This window comes from Bombyx mandarina, chromosome 22 (assembly GCF_030267445.1).
Source record: "Bombyx mandarina strain Sakado chromosome 22, ASM3026744v2".
Taxonomy (NCBI): domain Eukaryota; kingdom Metazoa; phylum Arthropoda; class Insecta; order Lepidoptera; family Bombycidae; genus Bombyx; species Bombyx mandarina.
The window spans coordinates 7,928,458-7,956,217 of NC_143228.1; the positions used below are offsets into that span (position 1 = coordinate 7,928,458).

The 27,760-nt window shown below is 35.2% G+C and overlaps 2 protein-coding genes across 2 annotated transcripts in view; one reads left to right on the plus strand and one right to left on the minus strand.

Moving 5' to 3' along the window:
• The window catches only part of Timp (Tissue inhibitor of metalloproteases), a 41,901-nt gene extending 21,538 nt beyond the window's left edge, over nucleotides 1–20,363 (minus strand). Inside the window, exon 1 of the mRNA XM_028184911.2 lies at nucleotides 20,133–20,363. The gene's annotated coding sequence lies outside the window, so the exon portion shown is untranslated. The remainder of the gene's footprint in view (nucleotides 1–20,132) is intronic.
• Nucleotides 1–27,760, plus strand: part of Syn (synapsin) — a 73,545-nt gene that overhangs the window by 36,804 nt on the left and 8,981 nt on the right. The gene's annotated exons all lie outside the window — the stretch shown is intronic.

A 27,760-nucleotide genomic window follows, 5' to 3' on the forward strand; every position in this document is an offset into this window, starting at 1 on the left:
TATGAAACAGATCTGAAATAGGATCCTTTCAAAGAAAGTTTATTAGAGTAAAAAGAACCAAATCACAGAATAAACGATGGATTACTGAGTAACAACAACAACTGCAATATTACCGAATCATGCACTTTTTTTTTTTTAATTAATGACAGTTAGTCGTCGACCAACTACCACTAGGTTAGTTTATTTAGAAGGACTGATAGAATAATTAAATCCATTTATTTCGCCATATCACGATGTTAATGTGAACCTATTTCTGGTTTAATTTTAAATTTAATAATTGGCTCACTGAATTAAGAACGTAGATCTCTCCATTGGAATCTGCGCGAAATTTACATATTACATTAAACTCATGAACATTACGTTTAGGAAAAATCTGGGAATCCATTAAAAATACATTTATTTAGATAATTTAGTGTGCCGGTGAACTTACGTACAGAAAATATTTTCAAAATTTTTTTGTTTAGTTAATATTAAAGTGAATTGACCACCTGACCACAGACGAACATTAACCCACTCTTATAATAATTAAATGGATAGTAGGAACCTTGTTTCGTCCGATCCATCAATATGATTCATTTCAAAAATATTTATAACTGTTAGTTCTTCTAAATAAAAATCAGTTTGTTACAGTTGATAAGTTCGGCGAAGACTGTTTGTGAGTGAGTCACTAAAGTTTGCCTTACGATATTTGATAGGTTTTATCTGTACTATACTGAGTATTTACCAAGTTCGGAGCAGGTTAGTGCTTAAACGAGTCAGTAAGAGCGTCTGGGCTTTAAAGGATATTCTGTTTTCCGTCTCCAACGAGGTTCGAAGGTCTCATATCTTGGCACGAGCCAATATTTAAGTTAGTGAAGAGCATTTGAGTGTTGCGTCATTTGTGTGGTCAGTTGATATAAGTGCTTACTCGAACTTAAAATATATTATCAAAATAGATGTCGATTGTGTTATTACTATTTTATTGATTCACACTATTTGCGTATCGAATATTTAATAAATCAAACTAGGTCCAAATTAAATTATAATATACATATTTCTGTTCTATCATAAGAAATATCAGATTTTAATAAATGTTTAAAATTTTAGGGCACCGTTTAAATTGATTATTGATGATTAAAAAGTTAGAAAATTTTATTTCTTTTTTTTTGTTTAGATGGGTGGACGAGCTCACAGCCCACCTGGTATTAAGTGGTTACTGGAGCCCATAGACATCTACAACGGAAACGCGCCACCCACCTTGAGATATAAGTTGTAAGGTCTCAGCATAGTTACATATATATATATGAATATACCTAGTCAGGTCATAAGTATTGTCACACAGTAAAAACTTTTCTTTTAGAATGCTGGCCACAAAAAAGTTTATTGAATTCGAATTTCGAATTGTTCATGAAAATAAAAATGTATACTTTTAGAATTTTACTCATTTTTAAATATGGAGTGGACGCTTAAAGAAGACCGTGTTGCAGTTATTGCGTTGCGTCGTTGCGGTTACGCGCCAATTCAAATTTTGAACATACTGAAAATTTTGAATATAACCAAAAGATTCGTTTATCGTACCATCAAACGATACAATGAAGACTCTAGTGTAGATGACAGGTCAAGAAGTGGTCGCCCTCGGTCTGTTAGGACTCCAGCAGTGATAAAAGCTGTGAAGGCGCGAATTCAAAGAAATCCCAAACGTAAGCAGAAACTGTTGGCCCTTCAGATGGGGTTAAGCAGAACCACGGTGAAAAGGGTGTTAAATGAAGACTTAGGGCTTCGGGCATATCGAAGAAAAACAGGACATCGTTTGAATGCTCGTCTAATGGACCTGAGACTGAAGAGATGCCGCGCTTTGTTGAAGCGGTACGCGGGAAAAAAATATCGGGAAATTCTTTTTTCGGATGAAAACATTTTTACCGTAGAAGAGAGCTACAACAAACAAAATGATAAGGTGTACGCACACAGTAGTGAAGAAGCGAGCAACCGTATTCCGCGTGTCCAACGAGGTCATTTTCCAGCCTCGCTCATGGTATGGTTGGGAGTTTCTTATTGGGGCTTAACAGAGGTACATTTTTGTGAGAAAGGTGTAAAAACGAATGCAGTTGTGTATCAAAATACAGTCCTGACGAACCTTGTGGAACCTGTTTCTCATACCATGTTCAATAACAGGCACTGGGTATTCCAACAAGATACGGCGCCACCTCATAGAGCGAAGAGCACACAAGACTGGCTGGCGGCGCGTGAAATCGACTTCATCCGGCACGAAGACTGGCCCTCCTCCAGTCCAGATTTGAATCCGTTAGATTACAAGATATGGCAACACTTTGAGGAAAAGGCGTGCTCAAAGCCTCATCCCAATTTGGAGTCACTCAAGACATCCTTGATTAAGGCAGCCGCCGATATTGACATGGACCTCGTTCGTGCTGCGATAGACGACTGGCCGCGCAGATTGAAGGCCTGTATTCAAAATCACGGAGGTCATTTTGAATAAACTTTAGTGTCATAAGAATCTATGTTTTGTTAAGTTCATTTTGGTATATGAATGGTTACATAATGAATAAACTTGTTTCAATTATTTTACATTAAACATGTGACAGAATTTATGACCTGACTAGGTATATAGTATATTGGTGACCTTGAAACATGCAGATCTGCATTCTTCAACCGAAGTTCATGATTAACGCTCGTCGACTAAAGGTTGACCATTGAAGGACGACATCTTTATTTCTTAGAAGTAGTCACTCGTTATTTATGTACGAGACTGAATTACTTCTAGACACGAACGCACCGACGGAAAACATGGAAGAATCATTATTATGACAGCGTTCTGAACTCATGTCACATTACATTACGACTGAGGATACGTGCCAACAAGGTTAATTTTAGTTATGAACGTTGGAGATATTTGAACAAAAAACTTCACTATACCTAAACACATTTGAGTTGTTGTTTTTTTATTTAAACAAATTATCGATATTTATTACATGTGAATTATTTTATTATCAAGTCAATAGATCAAGCAAATAGTACTTACTCGTTGATTCCAAACGTCACGAGCTATATAGCGAGTTTAATGAGTTATTTGATAATAATGCGTTTCAATTTAAACCATCATCGAGTACCGCATCCTCAAGCTTCGACGGCGGTGCAATTACCCTAGATTCAGGCTGATGCGTTTTACTATTGTGTTGTCGTGACTAAATGTAAACAACATTTTTGTATGTACGCGTATGTATATTTCAGGGATCGCGCGGTCGTTAATATATAAATGATGTTGTAATCAAACGCGTGTGTGATACGTGAGTAATCGCGGTTACGTACCGTAGGTGAATTTACAACGGCCGCCTATATAACACATGATCTTAAAAACTGGATAATAAACGTCTTCGCTAACGAGAGCCGCATTCTCTTTCGATGTTAACAGCTCTATGTACCTACGCTTCACTGACTATCGAAACTCTGAAAGTTAACATTATTTCTGTCCAATTATTCGAGAATGCCGTTCTTGTTGATCAATTTCGTCACGATGCCCCGCTGTTATCATATTAATCTTATGCACTGGATCAACGGTATAGTACTGCATGCCTTTCTTATCGCATCAGAGACGTGCCAAGGCCTGCACTTTATGTACAAAACCGCAATTGAGCAATGAGCCGTAAAATTAACAATCTTTTGTTATTCGTAAATGGTCGAAATAGGCCAATACCGAGACGACATTCGTGGAAATTATCAACGTGAAAATGGCATTCCATAAAATTCACTTTAATTTGATGCGGTTACAAGTCTGTAACTAAATAAATATTATGCTGTCATAACGATGGAATTTCTTATTGTTTCTTTCGAGAAATATGTAACGGTTTTAATTCATATTTATAGCCTAATATAGTTCTCGATAGCCCTAATTGTGGAATAAATTTTATTTGTCTATTTAATTTTACATTCACTGCTTTAGTATTCAAAATTTAGAAGTTTATAACAACTAAATAGTTTATAGGAACGCGAAATCATTACATAGCTACTTATTTTTAAGTTATTGTTAAAGAAATTGCGTCACAGTAAATAGTCAACCACAAATTTTTGTTCATACAAAATACGTCGAAGTTGCAATTGAATGAGCTATAAAACGGACTCGTCAAACAAATCTTTTGAATCGCATTTAGCAGCTGCTTGGGTGGGATCGACATACCTGCAACCTGCAACATGTTTCTTATCTATATTACATACTCTGCTTGAGGTATGGAGATATACCGCGTCCGCTGTCTGAATAAAAAATGCGTGCTACATCATGATTTTACCGAAAATCGCGCATTAAACAAATTCAGCTAAAGTTTATGATCGAATAAAACAATTTTCAATTTGAAATGTCGGTGGAGCATTTTCCTGTAATAATAACATAGAAATACATAAAAACAACATTCCGGGAACAAAATCTTATTTCGCAGGACGAAATGGTTTTTCCTTGTAGATCTTTTGTCATCCATTTTTAATCCCATTTAACTCTTCGAACGTCTAAACTTGAACATAATCATTCACAAAAAATCCAATGAAATTTAATTGGCACCAATACAGTATGTATCGACACCGATAATTATAAAGTGACTCTCAAAATAAATCAATAAGGGTATATAGTATTGTAACGGTGCAAGAAACGGACCTATAGCCAGATTATTTTAAAATAAAAGCAAGATGAACTGATAATCCAAAGTTGCTTTCAGCGAGTGGTAACCATACATTGTACATAATATTATGTGAATAAATAGGCCAAGAATTCTGCATCAGCGATGCGCATGCATCACAGATACGGTCTAATTATAACACAACTAGAGTTTGTCGCGTATCTGAACAATAAGCAATTAGTTATTGTAAATAAATAAACAAAAAAAATATCTGAATCCCGAAATAGATTTTAATGTAAGTTCGAGAGAAAGTCTCAAAAAACTTTAAAATTATGTATAATTCAACAGTCATTTTACGTAACGCAATAGCTAAATTTATGTTTTGCTGTGAATCATCCATTAGCTTAGTGCTTAGACTTATTTAATGTTCGAAGGTATGCTCTGAAAACATATTTAATTCAACAGCAAACTCTAAGCAGGGATGCAATAATTTTTCAAACAAAACGCGTACATTGATCATTCGAAAATAATTTTTTTGGTACGTCATTTTATTTTAAATTTAAGGATAAATCATTCTGACTACCTAACGCATACATATATTTCATAATACAAGAACGGAGTATGTCAAAGTATCTCGCAAAAACAGATAAAATATTTTCGATGTCAATTAGAGAAATATGTCTTCGAGTTTCACGGTCTAACTATTGTTGAGATATAGACTGAAATAGATATAGATAAGAGATATAGATAAAGACTGAAATCACAGTTGCATTGAAATGAATGCTGCATACCTTTCCAACTGTTTCACGACAGAACACAGAATGGTGGCACTAATAATATATGTGGACTACTAGTACTAACTTACACACTAAACCACCCAGTTATTAATAAACCAAAACCTGTGATAATTATAGACATTTGATTAGCTTGTTTAAACAGAAATTTAAAAAGTTGCAATTTAAGTGCTTAGTATCTATCTATATCTATATCTGTCTGTATTTTAAGGCACATTTTATTTATTCACTAATATATTTACGTGTACAATAATAATCTTTATAAAATAGTTATAAAATTGAAGGTTTTACATTTTGGTAGTGCTTATTTTAGGTGAAATCTCTTCAAGTAGACCGTAGAGAAGATGCCAAACTGGCGACTTAGATGTATACAACTGAAAGAACCTTACCTAACATTACAGTCTAATTTGTCTTCATATTAAACACAAAATATCTCAATATTTTTATTTATTTTAGATCAAACAATCACATGTGATTACTTTTTTTTTTTAAACAGGTATAGATACAACTGCCAATGCAAATTGCTAATGAATTTCATAACCTAACAGCGCCGGCGTGAAGAACGATTGAGTAGGTGTAAACATAATTTTGTGTTTAGGAACTATACGAATGAGTTATAGGTCTCACATTGAATTTGAAAAACGATTAATCATCGTTCCCGGATGTACCGATGGAAATCAAGATTTTCACGTTTATCCTACCTATGCTGATACCAGAGTCTTGAGAGGCTATTTCAGCTTCACCCTAACGTGTGTAGGTGAGCTCATGGGGCTCAAACCGGAGTGTTGCGAACACTGACCCTAGAGCAGTGCTTCGCAGAATCAACCACCGGATCGGAAACGCGACTCGTTAAATAACAACTGACTAAACGAAAAAGTTCGGTGCAGAGGCAAGGGAAAATCACTACCTTATGCTAACTTAAAATTCGGTACCATCATCGATTCTTCACACCTCTAAATTTGAGATTGCCTACCGGTTGGAATAGTGGAAAAAAATTTCACGACGTTAAGACATCATTTAGAGAAACATATAAACATTTAATGCGTATTAAAAAAGTGTTTTAACGATCTTTGTTTTTACGAAATATGTTCTATGAAGTGGACCGAGAATTGTTTTAAAGAATTTTTTATTGTTTCTTTTCACTGGCGATATTTACTTTACAATTTCCTGAGAATGTTTTTAGTAGATGACGTGTGAAAGTAAACCGCTGTTTTATAATCAAACAGTTTATGATAACAATGTAAGTATTATATTCAACCTTGGCCGAGTATGAAACCTGGATCGCATTATTCACACTTCGTTTAATCACGACATGTTTATTTGAAATTTCCAGTGAAAAATAAAAAAGCCTTGAAAACGTTTTAGAATCTTATTAGTTAAATTTCAAATTATTATAAAAATGTTTAAATAATAACAATCACACACAACACGTAACACAATCAGAATTCAAGCTATACATTTTTAAAATTACGTAAAAATGTACGTAAAAAATGTACGTACGTTAAAAACTGAGAAACAAATATAAATTTAAAGAAGCTTAATGATCTCAATTCGCCGACACTCAACGACATCTAAGATTTACGGACAGACTTTTTACACTACTCATAATTTTTACATAGACATCATCATAGACTATCGTTGCCGTAATTACGTGATGTAAGCTATACCTTTGCTTATAATCAGTTTTAGATCTACCGTCAAACTTATTATACTATAAAGTTAGTTTTATAGATTTTAATATAGTTTTATAGATTTTAATATGTCTATTATTTTGCTCTTTTTATTGGAACTTTTTTATTAAGCAGTGAAATACGCGAAATCAAAGTAATTTCGTGTTTTCTACTATAGTGTACAATTTCTTTTTTTTTACTTTGTATTTTTTACGCATACATCTGCGTCCGTGACAAAGAGCAGGGCAAAACCCAACGGAGAAAATTGATTAACGAAGTGTGCGGACGTCAACAGAATATAAACTACACTTGTCTTTGACACAGCTCCAAAAAAACGATTTTTTCGTTCGCATCCCAATGAACTTGCTGTTCCGGAACATGATCATTCAATCATTTTTGTTGACCAGGATGGGCGCAGTACCTGCCTCAATATCAGTAACAAATAGCTTTTGACAAATATATAGCTGTATACAGGAATTTTATTTGCATATATAGGTATTAACGAACAAAATTGCACGACAAGCGACCTATCCTCGTGTTATAATTAAATCATTACGCTCTTCTTAATATACACCATAAAAGTACGTAATTCCGTCACAGCTGTTTTTACTTTTTCATCGGTCCCGAAGAATGTGTGAGTCACGAATTACGTATATATACACATTCAAACTGAACGCGGATTCATTAATGAATGGTAGTTGCCGTTTTAACCACGAAAAATGCTCATCATTAATCCGGCCGATGTTTATTTATACGGTTGCACTCATATTATCGGTTGGTATGACGCCTTACTCAAAATCGTCATTGGTCACGTTTATTTCAGGACACACGAATATCGCCAAACGTTTATAGATGTTCCGCAGCACGTACATAGCTATAGTATATTTACTGGTGGTAGGACCTCTTGTGAGTCCGCGCGGGTAGGTACCACCACCCTGCCTATTTCTGCCGTGAAGCAATAATGCGTTTCGGTCTGAAGGGTGGGGCAGCCGTTGTAACTATACTGAGATCTTAGAACTTATATCTCAAGGTGGGTGGAGAATTTACGTTGTAGATCTCTATGGGCTCCAGTAACCACTTAACACCAGGTGGGCTGTGAGCTCGTGCACCCATCTAAACAATAAAAAAAAGTAATAGATGAACGAGCGACGGAATATCTCATGAGAAAGGTCGAAGGTTTAAAACTTGTCTTTACTTTCTTCGACAGTCTTAGCAATCGTATGGCATCGTAAGGTAATAAAAAAGGGTGTGTTATATACAGTGACTGCTGCAAGTGTCTCATTGTTACACTTATTAAACTTTACAGCGACAAATTTAGGACAGTACATCAACAAAATGCATTTAGGGCAGCCGCTTCTTCTTCAAGACATTACGGTTTTAAGCGAAATGCGTTTGATATAAAATATATAAATATGAAATGCGTTTAATATACATTTCTCCTTGTGTTCGCTTCCTTATCTTAAATTTAAATAGTGACAAACTACTAACATAGGTATTTTTTATGCGTGTTTATATTAAACAAGATAACGAATGGTATTCCTGTTTGCAATGTATCATGATGCTGCATACCAGAGCATGAATATATTCTTCGATAATTATAAATCGAGGTTACCTACTACAATTATTTTTTTTAATTTTTTTTTATAGCTTAGATGTGTGGACGAGCTCACAGCCCACCTGGTCTTAAGTGGTTACTGGAGCCCATAGACATCTACAACGTAAATGCGCCACACACCTTGAGATATAGTTCTAAGGTCTCAGTATTGTCACAACGGAATTAAAAATGTATTGTTGATAAGCTTTTCTTGTGTGCGTTTACAAAATCAGAAGTCTAAGGCTACCATAGTTTACGGAAGTTTTATTTTAAAAGATCAGCATTACATAAATTTTGAAAACACGCTATAATGTTGCTGTCGCTAAAAAAAATTTTAATACAGAAACTGTTACGTGGAAATATTGCATATAAACAAATAATTATTTATGTGCAAATATTGCCTCGAGTACTAAAATTGTCGCGCACCGATTGGACAACCTTCCATGTGGGTTATTTAATTCAGAATCGGGTCATTCGAATGTCGCGGTCATTAATGTATCAAATGAGAACCATATTAAACTGTTTTATAAAAGTCAACGAACGTATGTACGTATATTGAATATTTATTTATGTGTGTAGGCATGTATGTATTAGCATAGTTTTGAATTGGTTGCAGCTGTATTTTATTTGAATAGCCGCTGGTGAACTATATTTCTTACCCTATCATAATAACAGAGTGCTAGAATATTTTATTCGAAAAAAAAGAAAAAACAAGAAAATATATTTGTAAATGTTTTTTAAGGCCTTCTGAAATTACATTTTGAATGCTGCTCAAAGAAACCACATGTTGAACTGAATTTAAAATATTTTGTAAAGTCCTTGCGTTTCATTGCCCTGAATTCGAGTTGATTACGACACAGAAGCAAGTGCCGCTTTATTTTAAAAACCGATTTCATTGACGGTTCCATCAAGCTTTTTTTGGCTCTGAGGTTTTTTTATTTATTGCCTAGATGGGTGGACGAGCTCACAGCTCACCTGGTGTTAAGTGATTACTGGAGCCCATAGATATCTACAACGTAAATGCGCCACCCACCTTGAGATATAAGTTCTAAGGTCTCAGTATAATTACGACGGCTTAAACAGTTTAAAACACTGTCTTGTGCGAACTGTATTACAAACTATTACTTTTAAGGTGAGTTGAAAATAAATGTTCATTAACATTTACCTTGGTGATTTGAAGTCGTTTACCGACTTTTTGCAATCCATGTCGTCCATGTCAAACTAATATTTTAATAATACTCAGAATGTGAATATAATCGTTCCTCTGTTTAAAATAATATATGAAACAGATTTTTTAAAAGTACACACTTGCTAATCCATATAGTGAAGTTATGGAAATCGAATTTCGTAGGCAAACGCTGGCTTTATTCAATTTGTGGTCGTCGTGGCCTAACGGATAAGACGTCCGGTGCATTCGTGTTGAAGCGATGCACCGGTGTTCGAATCCCGCAGGCGGGTACCAATTTTTCTAATAAAATACTTTGGTATTTAATAAATGTTCACGATTGACTTCCACGGTGAAGGAATAACATCGTGTAATAAAAATGAAACCCGCAAAATTATAATTTGCGTAATTACTGGTGGTAGGACCTCTTGTGAGTCCGCACGGGTAGGTACCACCGCCCCGCCTATTTCTGCCGTGAAGCAGTAATGCGTTTCGGTTTGAAGGGTGGGGCAGCCGTTGTGACTATACTGAGACCTTAGAACTATATCTCAAGGTGTGTGGCGCATTTACGTTGTAGATGTCTATGGGCTCCAGTAACCACTTAACATCAGGTGGGCTGTGAGCTCGTCCACACAGCTAAGCAATAAAAAAAAAAAAGCTAAATTGAAAACGAATTGAAAAACATTAAATTAAGCACTGAATCGTTATTGTTTCACTCGTTGTTTTCATGTTTGAACAATATTCACGCGAAAACAACAATAAGCATTTAGGTCTCTCTTCGAAACGCCTTTCTCTGAGGAAATTGATACAACCGTGCTGTTGCAGTACTTATGGCATCAGTGTTTATTCAACATTTTCAATATTAGAAATGCTTTGTAGTCTTAGAATGTCGAGTTACCGTTACACGGCGGGGCGCCAATATATTGACTGACTACGTATCGTGATCACTATAGTTTAATGTATATCATAAAGTAATCTCTCTCACGTTCGTGAACCTTCAATGTTTTATTACAATAAAAATTACATGCTAAGAGAAGTGTAGAGCGAACATTCGTCTTTATATTATTATCTCGCTGTTATTTATTATATACACATATACAATATGAAAATAGTTTGTAATTATTTTGGAAATCTCTTACTGTCCTTAAATGAAAGGAAGAGCTGATTAACTAACTCGGTGGCACAGTAGCTCACGCCTGACTGCAGGGCCGAGGGTCGTGGGTACGATTCGCCCATCGGGCATATGTATAATGAACAAGTATGTTTCCTTTTTATCTGGATATTAAATAGCTATGGATATTGTGTGTATATCTTTAATTTTAAAACTATGTATTTGTGTCTTTGGTTTTCTTAGTGAAGGGAATGCTAGATGGAAACCAGATGATCTTGGGTGATTTTTCTCTGATAGCCTATTTATTATCCAACGTACACATTTGTCGAACATCGGCAACTCTAGGCGTAGATAATATTCCAAGGGGTTAGCATGAGATGCCCGATGTACTCGTAGTAATTATATCTCCTTCAATCAAAAAACCACATCAGGCAATAAAAACGCATCAACATTCAAAAAATTATAAACCTTTAAAATCACTTGTGGTATGATATGTACAAATCGGTACCTTTTCTCCTACTTATTCGCTGGTAGCTTAGGGGGCTATTCCAACTTTGCCCGGATGGGTAGGTGACCTCACGTGCTCAACCTGAAAGAATTTGCTAGCACTGGCTCTAGAAACAGTAGTACTTCGCTGAATCTACCACCGGATCGGAATCTCGACCCACTGAGAAGATCCGTCAATCGGTACCGCCTACCAGATCAATACTATCGCGAAATAATTCTGCATTCATTCGGAAGGTAAGATTTCCATTACATTCCATTGCGTCTTGTGTTTTTATGTCACGAAGCAGTCGTACGTTCCGGCTTGATGGATAAATAACTCATTATACACTACGATTGAGACTTCGACCTCAAGCCTCAAGGCGGGTGGAATTCACATTTTAAATGTCTATTGGCACCGGTACGAGCTCGTTCATCTGAAGAAGAAAGAATCAAAGAGCTGTCATCATTTCCTCCTTTGTAACTGTATATCAAGTAGTTTAAATTGTAATCAATAATTTTAGAGCTCAACAGTAAGTTGAGAGTGCAAATCACTTTTGACCATGCGCTGTCTTAAATTTAGAATATGGATAAAACTCTTATTCAGTTTCGGGTTGCGGGTAACGAACCTAAAAAGTATCCAAGAGCCTATTTACGGAACATACAAGATGTGATAATGCAAAAAGGAACCAGAGATCTGAATCAACAATAATTATTGTAAAAAGAAACCGCATACAAACTAATTCCGCCTAACGTGGAAACACGCCTACGCTCTAAATTCGTTGTAAACAAAATTATTTAAATCATTTCCTACTCAAAATAAGATTCTACAAAACTTAACATAACGTTTTTTACAATGATTCCAAATAAAACGACTATGTAAATCATAGCTTTGTGTTTAAAAATATACAGAAAATGTTGTATGCAAAACCTTGTTGACATTGTGATAATGATATAAAAATGCGAAAATATTATTATTACATACAGGAAAACGAATGAATAATCTGGCATTCGATTCGACAGTAATTTTTAAGAGTGATTGTAATACTCTTTTCTCCGTCGAATTTTCTGCAAGAAAAACCCAAACGAATATGAATGGCTAAAATTAGTTACATTCTCGTTTTCTGACGACATCTGGATACATCCGCGGGTGGTATATGTACGAGGGCTGCACTAAAAGTATCGGGAATGGAATATTTCCACTGTTCCTGTCATATTAAAATCTTTTTAATTGAAAACTCCTTGGTTTTAAAAATCGAATACCATTTATTTATTTTAAAAAAGATTCTCGGTCTTGTCTCGAGGTTTTGTCAAACTTGTTTAGTCGTTGAGAAAATGGAATTGACTCGAGAAAATTCAAGAGCGATGATTTATTATGACTTTCGAAGTGGTTTAACACAAAAACAGTGTGTTGACCGGATGATTTCTGCATTTGTTGATGAAGCCCCATCCAAAACCACAATTTATCGCTGGTTTGCTGAGTTTCAACGTGGACGTGTCAAGCTCAGTGATGATCCACGTCAAGGTCGTCCAAAAACTGCAGTCACCCAAGAAAACGTTGATGCTGTGCGTAAGCTGATTGAGGAAGATCGACATGTGACATACCGCGAAATTCAGGCAACTTTAGACATTGGCATGAGTCAAATACAAATAATCTTGCATGAACAATTAGGTGTAAAAAAGTTGTTTTCCCGATGGATACCGCATTCGCTCTGTGAAGAGCAAAAAGCGGCTCGCGTTACTTGGTGCGTCAGAACTCTCGAAAGATTCCACGCAGGATCCTCAAATGCTGTATACAACATTGTATCAGGTGACGAATCCTGGATATACGCGTACGAACCCGAAACAAAAAACCAGTCACGAGTTTGGGTGTTCGAAAATGAGTTAAAGCCAACAAAAATTGTTCGTTCACGGAGTGTTGCAAAAAAAATGGTGGCCACGTTTGTCTCCAAAACCGGCCATGTTACGACTATGCCTCTTGAGGGACAAAGAACGGTTAATGCAGAATGGTATGCTAGCATTTGTTTGCCACAGGTCGTTTCTGAACTCCGTAAAGAGAACTATAACCGCCGCATCATCCTCCATCACGACAATGCAAGTTCTCACACCGCGCACAGAACAAAAGAGTTTTTAGAGCAAGAAAACATAGAATTATTAGACCATCCGCCGTACAGCCCCGACCTAAGCCCTAATGATTTCTATTTCTTTTTTTCTATTTCTATTCTTTCCCTAAAGTAAAGAATAAATTGCGTGGACAGAGATTTTCATCACCTGAAGAAGCTGTGGACGCCTACAAACCGCCATCTTGGAGATCCCAACTTCCGAATGGAATGGTTGCTTCAATGATTGGTTCCATCGTATGGAAAAATGTGTCAAATTTCGCGGAGAATACTTCGAAAAGCAATAAATACATTATTAAATAGTAATGTTGTGTCACTTCGTTAATTCCCGAAATTTTCAGTGCCGCCTATGTATTAACCAAACGCAATCTTTCCTTTTGTTTAAGCGAGTATTAAAGTTCTTCGCATTCTTTTTAAATATTATAAGATAACCTCATACAATAGAAAATCATTTCCCAAATTCTATGACGGGCTTGTAAAAAATTCTCCAATGACCAAAAAGAAACAAACACGGCTCAGTAAATAAACATGTTTAATTTCAAAAAGGTTCGAAAATGACTTTTACAACACAGCTCACGTCCAGGATTTCACAGACATAATGCCGACTTACGTGGGCGGTCACAAACGTAATATCTACAGATGAGTACGAGATATGACCTGGATGTAAAAGGAATACCTGTTTATTATCGGAACGCCATTATGACCCTTGTATTAAGTTAAACATAATGTTAGCAGAAAGAACATATTCAATGCTGTTAAATTACAAAATGATATTAAGACAAGTATAGGATTTATTCGTCGGCCTTCGCTAGCCGCGGACATAATTGAAACTACTTTTACAGCTAAATCTCACAATTTTTATTGTTTCGTAAAAGCAGACTTCATTATATCGACGAGTCGCTGAATCTGAAGAAAATACTATACTTGGCTTAATATTTAGCCAAGTAATTAGGTAACTAATATAGTAATGAATATTTATGCAGCAATATTATTTTAATGAAACGCTTATTGTACTCAATAATATTAATAATATAAAGATTTCGAGATCCAGATAAATTAACAATATAACATTAATGGACATTTTGAAATTGAATAACGATTAAAATAACACGATCACTCGAGAAATAACATGAAGAAATACCAAACCAAATATGTATATGTATGTACGTGAAACGCTCGTCTAGCAATCTAATCAGCGTACTGAATTACAAATGTACACGTAATGTACCCATTTACGAACAAAATATGGACTTGGAGAATATACGCGTTTTTAATATGCAGCAATAATCGAGGCCAATTGCTCTATATATGTCATTTTTTACTGAATTTATTAAAGTTAGTATTTTATATCCATTTCAATGCACGAGCTCACGGTCCATTTGATATTAAGTGGTTACCGGAGCCGATAAACATCAACAACGTAAATGCTGCCACCCACCTTGAGACAGAGTTAGTTAGTCAGACAAAGTCTTAGTTTTATATGACGGCTACCCCACCCTTCAAATCGGAACACATTACTGGTTCGCGCTAAACTCTCGCAGTAATGACATTCTACTCATCACCAACGTCGAACTTCATTTTTGTGTTATATTTCTGAAGAGTAACAGAAATTAATAGTTAGCACCTAAATCTGTTAACAATGGTTAACTATGAAGTCGTCGTGGCCTAAAGGATAAGACGTCCGGTGCATTTGTATTGAGCGAAGCAACGGTGTTCGAATCCCGCAGGCGGGTACCAATTTTTCTAATAAAATACTTTGGTACTTAACAAATGTTCACGATTGACTTCCACGGTGAAGGAATAACATCGTGTAATAAAAATCAAATCCACAAAATTATAATTTGCGTAATTACTGGTGGTAGGACCTCTTGTGAGTCCGCACGGGTAGGTACCACTACCCTGCCTATTTCTGCCGTGAAGCTGTAATGCGTTTCGGTTTGAAGGGTGGGGCAGCCGTTGTAACGATATTTGAGACCTTAGAACTTATATCTCAATGTGGGTGGCGCATTTACGTTGTAAGATGTCTATGGGCTCCAGTAACCACTTAACACCAGGTGGGCTGTAAGCTCATCCACCTACGTAAGCAATAAAAAAAAACAGTTTCAGAGCTTTGTTTTCTTTTGAGATTATTTTGCCTTCAACGTTTTTGTCCTAATAATTCTGTTTTTATTTACTATTAGTCGGCGTCGCTTCCATATTTGCACATCGCTTTGATAGATAACAAAAACGTTTTGTTATCATCACCTGCTTGCTTTCTGCGGAAACATTGTTTTCATTCGAGCGAATGTAATTAGAGCTATGCGGTTGCTGTGGCTCAATCTACCTACACCCGGGATCAACGAGCGCTCGGTTATTCAACACATTATTATTGCAATATACATATATATACAACAACATATACAACACATTCGAAACATGCTTGTAGCGGTAACTATATCTGAGAGTAGAAAACATTTGGCTAAAACCTGAATACGCGCTAACGACATTTCCAAGATAAGCTTGCATCATCCGATCACTGGAAGATCGGCTCTTAGTCGTTATCCCCAAATAGAGACTGGTGGTAGGACCTCTAGTGAGTCCGCACGGATAGGTACCACCACCCTGCCTATTTCTGCCGTGAAGCAGTAACGTGTTTCGGTTTGAAGGGTGGGGCAGCCGTTGTACTATACTGAGACCTTAAAACTCATGTTTCAAGGTGGGTGGCGGCATTTATGTTATGGATGTCTATGGGCTCCGGTAACCATATAACACCAGGTGGACTATGAGCTCGTCCATCCACCCATGCAATAAAAAAAATACATATTAAGATAAGTCTACAAATTTTCAACGGCGCCTAATTTTACTTCAATTCAATGGGTTTCTTTATGATCATGAACTCAATAACAGACCAGGGCCCGCAAGCTTGAATTAAGATAACAGTTTTATTGGCTTCTAACTCGATTCGTGAAATCTATTTCAGTTATCTTGGTCACTTAATGGTTTTATTTTATTTTATTAAAACGGTGCTTTTCTCGTAGCTTGCAACATTCATAGACACGATCAAAATGGCTTGCTAGCGAGCGAGCAGCGTATGAACTTGGCCCGAGTGCTCTTCGACATCGGGTTAACGAGATGAAGTCTCGATATTGCGCCGCGGAACTCTCTACTTACACGATACAACGATACAATTAATAATCTTATACCTTTAAACGAGCAATTCTTGTATAAATATATATACATATAAATATATATAGTCTCGGAAACGGCTCCAACGATTTTCATAAAATTTAGTATACAGAGAATTTCGGGGGCGATAAATCGATCTAGCTACGATTTATTTTCAGAAAATATTGTTTTTTTCGCGTTTTCAATAATCAACTTTATCGATAATCAACTTTATGACTCTTCCCGACCGACATCTATTGGCGAATAATAATACTATTTTTCTTAATTGAGAGCAAACAACTGCTTTAAAGGCACAACAAGATGGCGTTATAAAAAAAATACCGAGTAAAGCTCGGTCATCATCTAGTAGATTGCAATAAGTACGAGTACCCCGCACCGCACACGTGTGTACAAGCGCTCGTCGTCTATTTCGCTACATGTGTGTTACTACTGTTTATGTTCCGAGGAATTGATATTTATGACAAGCGCAGCTGCAACTTGGTTTAGTTCGAATTAATGTAATAGAAACTGAATTCGAAATCAGCGATAATTTTCGTTTAGGTATTTATTACGTACAAGTGATTTGAAGTATGCTATTGAAAAAGAACTGGCTTATTGCACATACATAATAATATGTACTTCACAATTTTAAATTAACACATAAATCAAAAATATAATTTAATGTTTAGTTGAATGAAATATTACATATGTCTTCATAATTCACTGTTAGGTTTATTGTTACTGACATTAACCGCTAACTAAGGGTTTGTGATAAATTCCAAGAGAAAGGTCAATACCAGAGATCAGAGTTGAGTACAGAGGCCAGCTGGTATATTATAACTTCTATTTCTTGATCAAGCGATTGTTGGTAAGAAAGATTTTATTTTTATCAAAAGGCTTCACTTTCTTTTTAATTATTATACTAATAATTTATGTAAAAATTCGAATTCAAATATAATATTATCTATGAATATATTATAAGTATATATTTTGAATAAATATAGCACTAAAGTACAGCACCAATATGAATTCACACTGTCATAATTTTATTATGTATAACAATTAAAACGCAAGGTGTTCAAAGTTCAGGGCGGTGTAGTGTTCGTTTTGCTGTTAACGCAAAATATATGAATTATGAGTTATTGTGATGTCTGATGATCTTACATTTATTATATGGGAAATAAAATCTCTAACTGATTCACATTGTACTTCTTGTGAGCTTGTGTACTCTACTTCAATTTAAGTACTTCTTAATTATTATTTTTATTGCTCTTGTAGGCACACGAGCATACGGCCCACCTGATGGTAAGTGGTCACCGTCGCTCATGGACGTCAGCAATGCCAGGGGCAGAGCCAAGCCGCTGCCTTAAATTGAAATTGAAAAAAAAATTGAATAAAAGAAATCAAAAATGTACTTAGTATTATTGTAACTGCGTCGAAATATACGAAATACAGTCATAGAAAACGACAACGTTGGTCGCGCCTAGTCAACCAATTCACTGACACTGGCCATTATGCAATAAAATCATTTGAATTAATCAATAGAGAAGACTGGGCCCTGCCAGTGTGGCCAGCTAACGACACATTTCCTTCGAGTACTGCCGAACCGTTCTGATATCGCACCCCGACCTCGTAACAATTGGTCAATATATCTAAAGAAACAGTTTTTTTTTTTTCTATAACATATTCAAAATATTTATTAACTTGAATTTCAAATTAAAATAAAGGTAATGATTGTAATGAATATTCTAAGTTCACCTTTGATTTAACAGCTAATCACTAGCTAAACTTAGGTACGTGAATATTAAGCAAGATTTCAAATTATTATTTTTAAAATTAACTATATTTTTAAAATATGCAACTATAGTAGAGTTCAATAAAGCTAGTGTGAAATGTGGAAGCGAAATTTGACTTTTCTTTTTTTAATGACTACAGAAGATTAGGTTGTTAAAGATATTTAAATAAATTTAACAGCTGTGTGAGATAAGGTTAATTCTCTTGGCTGACTGATTGATTCATCAACGACACGTCTAAAACGCCGGGACTTTAAAATGTAGTAGGTACTTTGTACGTGGACATTTCTCTTCTAAAGAAGAACAATAAGGGATGTATGGAAAACTTTCATTTTTATAGTAAGAAATACGAAATTACAGATACTTGTCTCTATAATTTTTAGAAGTGAATATGGAAGCTTTTTTTTGATTTTGATAAGTTAGTAGTGAATTAGGGATTGAAGGTTTCTATGTATGAAAGTCGTTTTTGAAGCCAGAGAAACGAAATTACATTTAAACAAAAGTTGAGAAAAATAGTATTATAAAAATAATTCACATACATTTAATTACTGTAATGTACTTTTGACAAAATTTCGTCACAACCTAAATATTATTAAATAGGCCACAGGGATCACTGTCCTTCGTAACTAATAAAAGATTATGCTATTCTTTAACGGGCTTCCATTATTAATGTTATCGGGAAAATATTTCAGACAAGTTACCAGAAACATCTCGATCGATCGCTACGAATGCCATACAATCACGAAGCGCGGGTCGTAATCTTTTAACTATTCGATTCCTGACGTTACAATCGAATTAGACAAAGCTGAAAGTAAAAAGCTAGTAAGGTGTTTATTAAAAATCATACTACGCAATTCGTTTATTTACTCCTACGGTAACCGTCGTCGCAAGAATGCAAACCAAAGGCCAACAATGTTTACAAATGGTATCACGTTTGCTACACACGGTTTTATTTACATAGTTACATTTGGACAAATACGTTTAACACATTCATTAAATATGCATTGTTTTTTTGATCAATGAAGTGCTATGACCGTATCTGGAATTTTAATTTATTCAGAATTCATTTAGAATCGTGTTTTTTCTCTCTAAAATGTCTGTAAATCTGATTTTTTGTCCGAAATTTCCCAATATAAATGCAATATTCAAAACGTTTTATGATTCACGACGTTTAGTGCGTGAAACTGTGCCAAATCTCGATTGCATTCCTCCAGTCATGTAGGTAATTAGAAATAACGCGTTGCATTCATAGGCATGTGTGTCAGAATATGACGCGTATTCCTAAAAGTAAACATTACTTTCAATTGTGCAACAGCTTCGACTTACGAGTATGACCTGTATTAGAAACTGGTAGGTACCTAAATAATGCAACATGCAACGCTTTTTACGACGCCTACGAAATGTGTCACGAAATTTACATTATCAAAGTAGATCTAACGAGCCATGTCAACAAACAAGGAAATCGTTTGCCTTCTGTTTACAACTGAATCGGTAAGTCATCAAAATTGGATCCTGTTTTGATTACACAATCGTAACATGTTTACATGACGCCGACAATTGCCCAGCAGCGAACATGAGTATTTTTTACCGGTTACATTCTCTTATACATCGAAATATAATTATCGTACTTAAGGACAGGTTAATAATATAAACATTGCACCTGAACTCGTAGATTGCCAACGATTCAGCAGTTGAGGGTCGTTTCGACTTCTATAAAGACGCACACGCACTACTACGAATACACAAGATTTAATATTGTTCGTTTGGAAAAATCGTTGAAGAAAATTGTCTATTTGAAAATTTATTATGTTCGATAAATCGTATATGCTCTCGCGCAACGCCGGCTCAATGTTTTCGGAGACACGCGTTCCCCGTAGCGAACAATCGGAAACTGAGCGTTTCGTTCGGTTGGTCGAACCAGTTATTATGCGCCCACTGCCACTGCCATCAATAACTCCACCAGCACGTGGGTCTGCCTGTACAACGAACGGCTCGTGATAATATCCCGCACGCGGTAAACCGAATACCGACGATCGGTTTCTCCCGTGACATCATCACGTCGAACCGTTGGTGTCTTCATCCAAGATTAACGCAATAACAATTGATGAGTTCTCGACAAACGTTTCTGCATCAAATGTTTTTACAGACGGACTAAAAATAACTTTTTACGCGTTTAGTTTTTTTTTTGTTTGTTAAATAACAGCAAGTAAAATTATTGTAAGCAGAGTTTTACTGACATATTTTTATTTGAAATCGAATTTTTACACTATTGTTGTCAAATTGATCATAACATTCGAAACTTAACCTTTTTTATGAATGAGGGATTACTGGTGGCCCAAAGGCCTTCCCAGTTTCACCAGGACAGGTGGGCGAGCAAAGGCTCAGCCAGAAAGGGTGGGATTTGCTAACAGCTGCCCGAGCGCCTCCAAAGGAGGCCTAACAGTTCAAGAGCAACTGCTTCGCGTATTAATCTACTACCGGATAGTAATTGCGACCCGCTGAGAAGAACTGGCGAGAAACTCAGCGGGCTGATGCACGGGCTAGGTTCAACTGAACCTGCCGAAGACTGAGATGTATAAATTATTAAGATTCACTTGTCGAGCCCTTTTGTTCTTGCAAAACACTCGTAGGTACACACGGCTTTTCAACACACCTCGGTGAATATGCAAACATTTATTTAACTGAGAGTTGTGTAAAAGAAATATTATTTGAAATCGCAAAATTCCACAGTGACTTGTTTGATGGAATTACTGAGGCTCTAATTCTGATTGAATAACATAGAAAGCACGGCAGGTTATATAATTTCAACGTAAAACAAATCAAAGTACACTTAGGTTAATATTTTTATAATATTACAATTAGATTAATAAAAGTAATAATAGTACATAGTAAACAATAGAAGTTTTTTTTATATTGCTTAGACGGTTGGACGAGCTCACAGCCCACCTGGTGTTAAGTGGTTACTGAAGCCGAAACGCATTACTGTTTCAAAAATAGGCGTTTCAAATATAACCTCACAAGAGGTCCTACCACCAGTAATTACGCAAATTATAATTTTGCGAGTTTGGTTTTTATTACACGATGTTATGCCTTCATCGTGAACATTTGTCAAGTACGTATTTCATTAGAAAAATTGGTACCCGCCTGCGGGATTCCAACACCCTTGCATCGGAATGCAACGGACGCCTAACCTTTAGGCCACGACGACTTCTAAAATTTTTGTTAAAATTATGTTAATATACATATTTTTTTAGAAAATAATAAATTTTTTCCTTTATCTACTTTGATAATTATCTATCGTTACTCGACTTGTTTAAATGTTTGGAAATTGTTTGCATTGGAACCAAAAAAAAAAAAGATAGTATAGTTTTTATAGTTGTAGGTATAGTTTAGACTTTTTGACAATTTGTAAATTTTAATCGTAGCATAATTTTTTTTTTCATAATATTAATGACAAAATAAATAATGGAATCAAACTTATATAACTTGAACTGTATTATTATGTCATTAGTATGCAATTGATGACTTCATCTTTATGTAATGTAAAATAAAGTTAAAATAAAAGTGAAAGACGTGATTTTCCATTCAAATATGCGAGCTCTCACATGTCTTTAATTTAAGTTAAGCTTATACCCGAGCCGAAATACATCAGCGTGGTTGACAATTATTACATGTGATAATAAATAAAAACAATTACACAAAACATTTGGCTTATGAAACACCATTTTTCAAGAAACAACTAGATTCATTATTCTTAATAGGGCGCAAATAACACTCTTAAACAATTAAAGACCATATGTAGATGCAGCTAAATTTATCTCAGCTCTTCACTTTTATACCTTCTTAGTTCCCTTATAAGTGTGAAATGTATGTTTCTTATAAGGTTATGTGTGTTCTATTATCATCAGAGACCGAGTTGCATCTAATCAAGATTTAATTTCTCTCAAACATGTTCATGACAAAATCTTGTTTGAACTTATGCATTTATCAAAGAATACCTTACCTTAGAAGTACCTTATTTTTGCTTACATGTAATGTTAACATTTATAATTCTTGTAATGAAAAATAAGGAGCATAAATGTTATTTATCCCTTTTCTAAATAAGAACTTATTGTATTGCTCTTCAATAGATTTTCACTTCTCGGTATTTTTCATTTCTTGTAATATGACGGTATTGTATAAAACGGAATTGAGATATTCTCGGTATTCAAGCACTAAGCAACTTGCTTTATTATTTACTAGCGGCCAACTCCAGCTCCGCTCGAATCTTTAAGAAAAATTTTAACGATATAATATGACCTTGTTTTATTTTTTTTAATAAAAGAACACTTATTGCTGCATAACTGTAATAGTTAGACATATGCTGTCGCGACACTCTTTGTAAATAATAATGTGTTCCACAAATTCGTACTACATTATTTTACTCTACCATCAACAGTTTTCGCAGGGCACGCGATGTAAAGAATATTTTAGGTAATTTTTTTACACCTTACATTATTGGAGTTTTAGTAAGGATCTCTAATTTTTTTCAAAAAAGATTATAGCCTATCTCACTCGGGAATAGTGTAGCTTCCAAACAGTGAAAGAATTTATCAAATCGGTTCAGAAGTTTTGGGGCCTATTCAATACAAACAAACAAACAAATCTTTCCTCTTTATAATATTAAGTATAAGTAGATTATCCATCAATGCGGACTCTAGACGCCGCTTGTGCTGCACCATTAAAGTGACCATAAGCAATTCAGACATATTAATAAATTATAAAAAAAAATTATGCACTTAAAGTCGAAATTGCTTTTTTATTTGGATTACATCATCAGGAGCTACTTACTGTAAAACGCGCTCATTTTTACTATATTTTATTTGTAAATATACTAAGAAAAAATACATATCTAAGAATGTTTTTGTGTATTGTCTATCGATAGGTACCCGTGTCAAACCGTGAAATTAACTATTTTATAAATCGATTGCTAATAGAATGCCAACCATAGGCTCTCCGATACTATTTACAGTAGGTAGGCCAAGTTTTTACTTTATTTCAAATAATTCAACACATTATACATAGCTTCATAGAATAAAATTAACTTGTGTTTATCCACTGATTACTGTACTAAAGTAACTGACTTCTCAAGACTAATGTAGATCCATTTTAAAGACAATTTTTTTTGTTTCATTATTGACTTTTTACTGGTAAAAGTGGGCCAAATATTTGTTTCTAAATTATTTATAACTGACAGCCACCTAGCTCATTATCATCAGAAATAACTGCTAACCAGAAAATAACAATAAAACCGGTTTATAATCCAATGCTATATATAATAAATAAATAAATAAATTAATACATGGTTTATGGCAATTTAAGTTACAACTTTGACGAACTTAATCCTTGGATTGCGGTATCTTTGATATTTGTAGTACCTCTGTCACGTGAAGTCTGGAAGTTTGGAAGTCTAAGTTACGAAGCTTGATTCTAAGATTTCTATGAAAAAAATTCATTTTTTTCGACGCTCGTGAATATAATTGAAATAGTTTTATCAAAGTCCCCAGTATAAGATGCCGCGTACAATGCTTGTACAAGAGTTGTTATCAATATAGGTCGAGACGTAGCTGTTGCAACGCTTCCTTTGCAACGTCAGGACTCTATTCTTATTAGCTTACTGAACTAAATTATCGTTTCGCGGAATATCTTTGTCTTAAGCCCGTAACTTTTTCCCTTCCCTCTAAATAACGACATAGATCCGAAGATCACTAGTGGAATAACAGGTTAGAGGGTCTCAATAAATTTAATAATTTATCCAAATATTAATGAAAAACTACAGGTATGCCACCCAGATTTTTAGTCACCATTAATATCAATCTATCTCATCTGTTTTGTTTATCGATAAAGCTGCATTATTCTTGAACAACAATGCGTACAGCGACAGTTATCAAAAAAGAAATCCGACAAAAACCTAAAGCTCACTATCGACATTTACAAGATTAACTTTGAACCTCCGTCCTAAGAACTGTCATTCGCTTTCATTTGCTGACGTCATGAGAAGATTTCTAAAGTCCTCTAAGGCAACAAATGTGATTGGTGTACTCACCGGTCATCGTTCTCACCGAACCCACTTGCGACGAAGGGCTCGACGAGCAAATTAACCCACAGACACAGCCCACTGAGTTTCTCGCTGGACCTTCTCAGTGGGTCGCATTCCGATCCGGTGGTAGATTCTGCGAAGCACGGCTGTTGCTAGGGTTCGTGTTAGCAACGTCGTCAGGTTCGAGCCCGTGAGCTCACCTACTAGTGAAGGTTACGCTGAAATAGCCCCTCAAGAATCTCATCTTAGATAGGAAAAAAAACTGAGCAAAGACCGCTCGATAGAAAATCTACTCTTCTTAGTTGTCAGTATCAAGATATATGAGCTATTCAAGTTTTATTCTATGATTGCTAAGCTGATGGTCTTGAGAGACCATATCAGCGTCACCAGGCGAGTAGGTGAGCTCACGGAGCTCAAGGCTGACGTTATTGCTAGCACGAACCACCGTGCTTCGCAGAATCCACGCGATCGGAAACGCGACCCACTGACAAGATCTGGCGAGAAACTCTGACAAAAACTTCCATGATAGATTTTGCTACAATGCATCATTTTTGTGTTAGAAATAGTAGACATATATATATAGTCAGGAAGTGTAAGCTATCATCTTAGTCTGCATTGAGTGAAAGACATTTGTCTGCATCTATCAGCTGATTACTTGTGGTCTATGTATTAGTCCTGCGATTAATTTAAAAATATGCTTTCTATGCGTCACTAAAAACTCACATGATACAAAGTATGATTTAAAATCATTAAATTGCTTTTACGACTTGGAGATTGAGAGGGATTGATATCTTTTCTACTGGACATCTCTTACCTATTAAGACCTTACTACCTATAGGATATCTATTACCTCTTTCTTCTATTACCCGAGACTGAATTTGCCTTTCGTCACTCTTAGCTTATTTACTGTCTTCGAAGATAAACTCGCATATGGTCTTGGTAATGGTAAATTTTTTTAGTCTTCTAAAACGACTTCTAAGTAATGCGTTGGGTTTATTTTTTCAAATTTTGCATCAATTCAACCACGAATTGTTTTAAAACAATTTATCTTTAAACAAAGGCTTAGATAAGTAGGTATTACTTACTAAAAGAGTATTTCAGGGTTAGGAGTAACTTGTAAATATATGAAGTAGTAATATAAGGTTTTGCCAGAAACATTACTGTAAATACGTTTATAAGTTATACCGTTATCAGTAATAAGGTTTAAAGGCGGCGGTAAGTACTTCCCATAAGCGGGGCCACAAGCACGACAGTCTTAAAAAAAAACAACAACAATAAACATCACACATAATTTCAAAACATTATTTAAATTGGATGAGATAATTGGTACCAAAATACACGTAAGCCGACAGATCCTGTAGGCAACAAGCTTAATGTACTTACTTAATAAAAAAAAACACTTGAAACTTGAAAATGTCTGGCGCCATTTCGATATTTGCCTTATTATAACGTCTATTAAACGTGCCTATGTAAATTGTAAGCTGCATTCGAAATACTCATTATCACATGCGTAATCTCGTTCGTATGAATGTTTCTCACCTTGACTGAGGTCAATAACAGTTACAACCACGGAAATTGCGACGATAACATTATTATTGTGTCCTCTAAAAAAACACAATCGCCTCTTTAAACGTTGTGATCATTCCCAACTTTTAATTATTGTCGTTGAACTATTTTTATATTGCGGATATATCTTGTAATAATTAAAATAAAATCGATTGTTAGGTTCTATACAGTGTAAATGACATATATATCTATACAGTGTATTTAGAATCTCAATCTTTATTAATACACTGTTTACATAATCACTATCTAAGTAGAATAATAAAATTGATTTTTAAAGGAACAGCCACCTACCATCTGGTAGGTCGTAAGCTCGTTTGCTTACTATTGCAAAAAAATAACTTTTCCATTTTTCAACACTACCTATTTCAGTAAATCTCAAATGCAGAGATTTTTCTACTCAACAAACTCTAGTGCTTAAAGAATATCTTAAGATAAACCTTAAGATTCAATAAAAACCTTTTGATGACTTATTCAAGCATATCTGATCAGTCATTAGAATGATTTATCATGGCATTCAAAATATTCTATAGGCGGCGAGATACCATCTAACTTCAAAGGCGGTAATTACTGTGATAAATGACAATTGTCTTGTCCTTTGTGAACAATAAATACTCCATCGAGACTCGTGCGATATTGTTTCCCGTCTCTTTATGACCATTAAGAACTTTTGTAACAACCATAGCGATATTTGAATTGAATACCACGATAAAGCTATCAAGTTGATCAATCAAAAGATAACATAAATGGTCATGGATGCCTACCTATTCAATTTACACCGAGATTCGAACGGCGCTAATCAAATGATCACTTATTAGTCGATTATCATTTAAATTCACGATCGTCGAACATAGGGATGTCCATATATGACGTAAGCAAACGAACACGCGTCTCGCCGTCAAAAAATGAAGTCACCCCAGAGCAATTTAAAATATGCTTTCGAGTCATACGCAGCGCCTTACCATAAATAGCAATTTGAACAAAACATACAATGTTATGTCTACACTGAAGATGACATGCGTCACGCGATACGGAGAAGGAAGCATGCCTCAAGTGCAGAGGAATATAACACTTGACGTCGCACCGCCCACAGAGCGCCTCCACCACTGGTGTATATGAAACCAATGTAATGACGTCACTTGACTAACGTTACATCGAAGACCTATGCGAAACGTAACGCAGATATTCGCAATAATATTATATAAACCACATCACTTGGAATCTAATTCGTTCAGACAAGAGTGCACTGTCAATCATGGTTATTTTTATGTTTGAAAGCACATCAATTACAGTTGAAAACCGACAAGGTTTTGAAATACAGATTCAGTTTAAGCACTAAAAATAAGAACTGTATAAACATGTGCGTGCGTCTCATGTGCCTTCTGTTGTTGATCCGATTGAGCAAAAATTTTTATAAAATCGGCCGCTAACTTTGTCATACATAGTAGAATAACGCACACAACAAATTACTGTATTTTTTCACACATATCCAGCGGTGGTCACAGTGCTTCACTTAGCAGTTAGTAATAAAAGTCGACTCACAAATCTACAACGAAACAAACAAAACTTAATTAAATATATCATACAAAAAATACGTAATATGATGTAAATAATAAAAAAATACATTGATATTAATCAACATAAAA